Source organism: Anser brachyrhynchus (genome assembly GCF_964034855.1).
Source record: "Anser brachyrhynchus genome assembly, chromosome: 12".
Classification (NCBI taxonomy): domain Eukaryota; kingdom Metazoa; phylum Chordata; class Aves; order Anseriformes; family Anatidae; genus Anser; species Anser brachyrhynchus.
The window spans coordinates 15,103,260-15,108,760 of NC_137707.1; the positions used below are offsets into that span (position 1 = coordinate 15,103,260).

A 5,501-nucleotide genomic window follows, 5' to 3' on the forward strand; every position below is an offset into this window, starting at 1 on the left:
GTTTTCTTCGTGGTATACTTACAAGTATTACATTCAGATTAATGTCAAGTGCCTCAAATAATGTGATTTTCAGCATATTCTTCAGGAGAGTTTTCTATAGCCTAAATGTTGTTGCATATGCTTATTTCTTCCTCACAGTGAAACTGTGTCTTTGGTAATCAGAATTTTCTATTTCTTAACTTTAATCCTTTGCCTCAATCAAAGCATCTCTTCTGTTAAAACTCCCCACCAAATGCAATGTTATTTCATCTAAATGCAAAGACCACAACTTGAAGTCTGTATGTGTTGATAATATCGGTATGGGGAGCTGCCATTAGCACTGTGATTTCTCTATTTGTGCAAACAATTTTATGAGCACTTTATTATCCTTTTAAATATGTATATTTATTCACTTTCACATCCATTGCCTCTCTGCAGTAATTTCTGTTTTATGTTGTATGGTAGAATAGTTTCAGGAGTTTTATGTAGAATAGGGAAAAAAGGAAAGGAAAGGAAAGAAAAAAAGAACTGGTTTAGTATAGTAAATTACTGTATGTCTCTGTTGATGTTACCTGAGTTCCTTCCAGCTCCTTTATTTGGAGGGGCTGGATTCCTTCCAGCTCTCAAGTTCCAATGACCCAGCCCTTGCAATTTTTAAGCTGTCAGTATTAGAACAAATTCTTAATTATTTATGATATAGTATGGCCTCTGAAGAATATTCTCAGTCTGTGTCTTAATATGAAAAATAAATAAATGTCCAAAGTCTCTAGCAACACACTGAGGCGCTTGCTTGAGGTGTTAGTACAATGCCCAGCTGAGTTTCAGTGTCTCAAATGATGTGACTTCCAATATATCCTTTAAATAAGGAGACAAATCCAAGACTCTTGAGGCTCTTTCTACAATCCAGATGGAGTTCTGGGGCTGTCTCAAGTGGCTGAAACAAAACCACCTTTATATTGTCTTTCAACAACTTTAAGCAGCCTTTGGTTGCAGGAATCCAGAGGCTTGTCTGGCCCCTTGCCCAGCGTTTCATTACCTCAGGCCCATGGTAGGAAGGAGCTGTTAGCAAGCAGCGCTATCCTCAGCTCATTTCTTTTGTATTGTCCTGCCCAGAGCAACTTTCCCAGCTGACCGTCACCTGTCCTCACCTCTGGTTTCTGCAGGGTAAGGGCAGAGCCGTCCTCGAGCATAGCACCAAGTCTGTGCTGCTGGCTACTGAAATGCAAGCACCAATGTGACTGAGCAGCGAGCAGAGCTTGGAAGAGAAGCAGAGAGGAATTTTAGGGTGGAAACCCCAATCTCACCCGCTCTGGTTAAATTAAATTAGTCTCCTCCATTCCTTTCTTAATCACCAGACAAGGTCTATGACCTCTTCACTCACTGTGTTTTCTCAGCTCCAAAGCCAAAGGGGTTTTGAAGGCTGTCTGGTCACAGTCAGGAGTTCCTGGGTTTGGAACTCTAAACACGAGCTCCTTCACGGAGGTTCTCTCAGTACAGTCGGGTATTTTGGCTGTTTCAGTTAAGACCAAAATTAGATACCAAAACCACGTGATTGTGTTTTTTACTGTAATTCTTACCATGACTGTGTGCCCTCCAGAACTTCATCCGTATGTCAGAAAGATACCCAAGTCCTATTTGTATCATATTTAAAGTTCTAAGTGCACCACAATAGTAGGAGATCAAGTATGCAGGTGGGTCAGCTCTTTTTATATATCAAGAGCAGCTGAGAGGGAAAAAATCAAGAAGAAGCATTTCCAACCAACTCACTATCTGCAACTCAGCTTGAGGCATCTAGGAAAGTAAGATATTAAAACTATGATTAAGGGGGAAAGGAAGACATGCAATATTATTTTTTTTTTCTAGCAACTCTGGGAAGATGTCCTCCGGCTTTAGGCAATTTGGTTAAAGTCTGGGGGCTTCTTACAACGGGCCAGAAAAAAAAAATTGAGAACTTTTGCTGGATACCTTTTAAAGTGCTAACACTGAGGTTACCACAATGCCATCAGTAAGACAGGTGTGGCTGCAAGATTACAAGAGCAGCAGTAAGATTCAGGTGGGTGAGCTCAAATAACAGTAATGTAATCTGTCCTGAAGCACACCCTGACTTCTCAAGTGCTGCCAATGTGGTGCTGATGGTCATAAAGCTGGGTGCTGGCGCTGTTTGCCAGTTGGGATCCCAGGAGCTCTGAGGACTAGAGCAGTGTCTTTTCTATCTTTTTTACACAGGTACTCATAGATTAGGCTGATACGACACAGGGATCAGGATAGAATTTTGCTATGAGGTGCATAACAGAGAGGTACTGTTAACATTGGGGTACAGGTTAAAAATTTTTGGATTTAATTGTTATTTTTATATTTTTATTTTTTTTTCTGAGGGAAACAGCATGAAGGTTGGAAATAATGATAGTCTTATAAGAAAGTAGGAGCGAAGAGTAAGGAAAAGGCTTGGTAGAAAACTTGGTGTTTTGCCGGGACCTGTTGCTAGTCAGGCATTAAGAATAAATCTCGGGCTTTTTTCGTTGTTATTGCCTGTAGCCAAAGTTGGTGGTCTGCTAAAAGGCAGAGGAAGCTATGGGGAAGAGCATGCATGTGACAGGTAAATTTCTGCAACTGGCTGCAGGTGTTTTGTATTGGAGCTTCTCATCTCAGAGATTTCAGCCTGAAAATGTGCTTTAGGACTAGAAATACTGCCTAAACTCTCTCCAGATGGCTTGGAAGAGCTTTGGGGCACTGAGGCAGGTTCAACAGACTGGGATTGTGTCTTGAACAGTTTAACAACCTCTTTTTCTCCAGTAGAATCAGATCACAAACGTGGATGTTAACAAAGGATTATGGAGCTGTAGCTCAGTTGTCAGAAAGAGAAACGGTGATTAGTTATGGAGACCTGTGCGCTTCTTCCCAGCAGTGGAGGAGCATGGAGCCACAGGGGCTGGGTGCTGGCATTTCACCAGTGTTTCCCTGGGTAAATGACAGCACCTCTGGGCTGGTTTTCCAGTGTGTAGTATGGTGTGGCTGTCTTGCAGAAGGGATTGAAAGGCATAATCAATTGTAAAATGCATGCAATAAAAAGTGCTATCTCAGTGCCAAGTGGTTTTATCTACTGCTGCATACCCAAAGGCTGCCAGTACCGAAAGGGGAAGCTGGGGAGGGGCTCTTTGACTGGGGGTGCAGTGACAGGACAAGGGGTGATTTTAAACTCAAATAGGGTAGATTTAGATCGGATATTGGGAAGAAATTGCTTACTCTGAGGGTGGTGAGGCATTGGCACAGGCTGCTCAGAGAAGCTGTGGATGCCCCCATCCCTGGCAGTGCTCAGGGCCAGGCTGGTTGGGGTTTGGGCAACCTGGTGTAGTGGGAGGTGTCCCTGCCCATGGCAGGGGGCTGGAAGAGGGTGATCTTTAATGTCCCTTCCAACCCAAACCATTCTGTGATTCCGTAATTTAGTTCTGAGGTGGAGACACATTTCTTAATGCCTGTGACTTGTACAGAAACAATCTGAAATCATGAAGCCTTGGGTTGGTGGTGGAACCTTGTCCTCAGTGAGGTCAGTGGCAATTCTGTCACTGCTTTCAGTTTGAAGAGGATCATGCTATTTTGTCAGGAAGCTTTAGGGAAATAAAAGAGTTTCCAAAACTAGGGATCTGGGACTTCTGAGAGGCTAAATTATGCAGTGCCAGTCCTCACCCCAGTAGTCCAATGGTGTAGTACAGCTTGATATGTCAGTTAATTACTTAGGGATTTATTAACTCAAAATTTTAAGGAAACTGCTAACTTAGTGCTATGTACAGGAGAAAAAAAAAAGCGAACGCTTCAACAGCCTAGGGATTTTGGCAGTAAGTGAACATAAAATAAAGTAAGTTAATGGAACAAAGGATGTGCCATTAAAATGTATCATATGATCCATGAAAGAAGTTACAAATATTGTGCACCACTGATTGAAAAATGATGGTAGATGGGGAGAAACCCAACAGAAAGAAAGGGGGAGCGTGGGGGGGAAAAAACTTGTGGAGATTTATCCCAACATAAGTGTAGTTTAATATGTATTGATATTTGGGAGATGTTTCTGACAGTTATTAAGTCAAACAAGAAGCATGGCTTTTGCTCTGAAGAATTTCAGAGTATGTAGATCTGCTAACAATTTATATATCAAAGCAGTCACCAAATGGGCTGGAGAGGCAGAGCAACAAATCACTTCCAGAAGCTGCCATTATCATGATTTAAAAGTAATGTTAATCTCAGTGTTGCTACAAAAGTGAATATTAATGTATATTTTTAAAATAAAATCTGATTTTAATTTCAGTGTGGGGCTGAACTCCTTGGAATTGGTCTTGCAAAGCTGTGCTCTAACTGTGTCATCTGGATTCTTTTGACAGAAATCTAGAAGGTTTTTCTAAACTCTGTGTACATCCTCCTTAAATCAGGGTGCAGTGCTCGTCTGACCACTGAAGACCTGTATAATAAGTAGAACTCGGACAGGTGTGCAGGTGACTTTCTTAATAAAAATGAGAGTATCCCTCATTTCTGATGCTTTTAAAAGGATTTGTGCTTCCAGACAGCTTTATGCCTTTGCTTTCATTTCTGATTTTGGAAAAGGAAGATCTTTTAATAATGTTTAGCATGGACCTCCCCCACCCCTGCAATTTGTGCTGCTCTGGTAGAAGTGGTGTTCCTCTGCAAAAGCTCATAACGTGCTATATGAAATGTCAAGAATGATAAAGCAAAACAAAGAACCTCTCAAGGAAAATGTGCTGCAATGAATATCTGAAATCTACTGAACCGCTGCCTTATTATATTGAAATTTCAGTAAACACTTTTCTTAAGAGCTTATGTTTCAGTAGGCAGGGAAATGTGTTTTCTATGTAAATAGCAGTGTTTGCCTTTTCTTTAAAAAATGTATTCTCACCACAGTGGTAAATCCTACAAGCAGACTAAAACACAGTTGAGGCCATGAGGTATGGAATAAAATCTCCAAAACCTCTCTGTGCTTGTAGGATTGTCATTCATGGCCGTAGAGCAAAAATGCCATAGAGAATTGATCTTCGCGATGTTTTTACGTACCTTCAAGCTTTGAAAATGAGAGAAGGGAGGAAGCCAAAACCTTCAAAAGGGCAGTAATAAGCTCATTTTGCCTCCTTCTTGTTTTATGTCTTACTCCAGATTTTATTACTTCTCTTAGCAGATCTTGTACGGCACAAGATTTATTTCTGAGTGCTTATCACGCCTTAGTAGGAGGCATTTAAGTTTTTCCATCAGAATGCTTTCTATTCACCTTCTCCTTGATAGCATTTTTATCCACTTACTGTATGCGAAGTATCACTTAGAACGCTGCTCAGAGGTTGGCGAGGGTAAGTGTAACCATTAGTGCATTTGAGTTGGATGCCGGAGGTGTTACTGCTTTGCTGCCAGCTGTGTTTCAGTGCTAGCTATCTCTGGTGTCAAAGGACTTCCTTTCTTAAATGCAAGGCCAGCATTGTCCTTGTCTGAAATCTCCCTTGGTAACTACTGAACTTTTGCAGTCACTG

At 41.3% G+C, this 5,501-nt stretch overlaps 1 long non-coding RNA gene across 1 annotated transcript; it reads right to left on the minus strand.

Annotated features, from left to right (window-relative positions):
- Window positions 1–210: 210 nt before the first annotated feature.
- On the minus strand, window positions 211–1,634 carry LOC308176845. The gene is made up of 2 exons (XR_013938688.1): window positions 1,557–1,634; window positions 211–1,234 (listed from the first exon to the last, which is right to left on the minus strand). It is a non-coding gene; the product is annotated as an uncharacterized lncRNA (long non-coding RNA).
- Window positions 1,635–5,501: the final 3,867 nt, after the last annotated feature.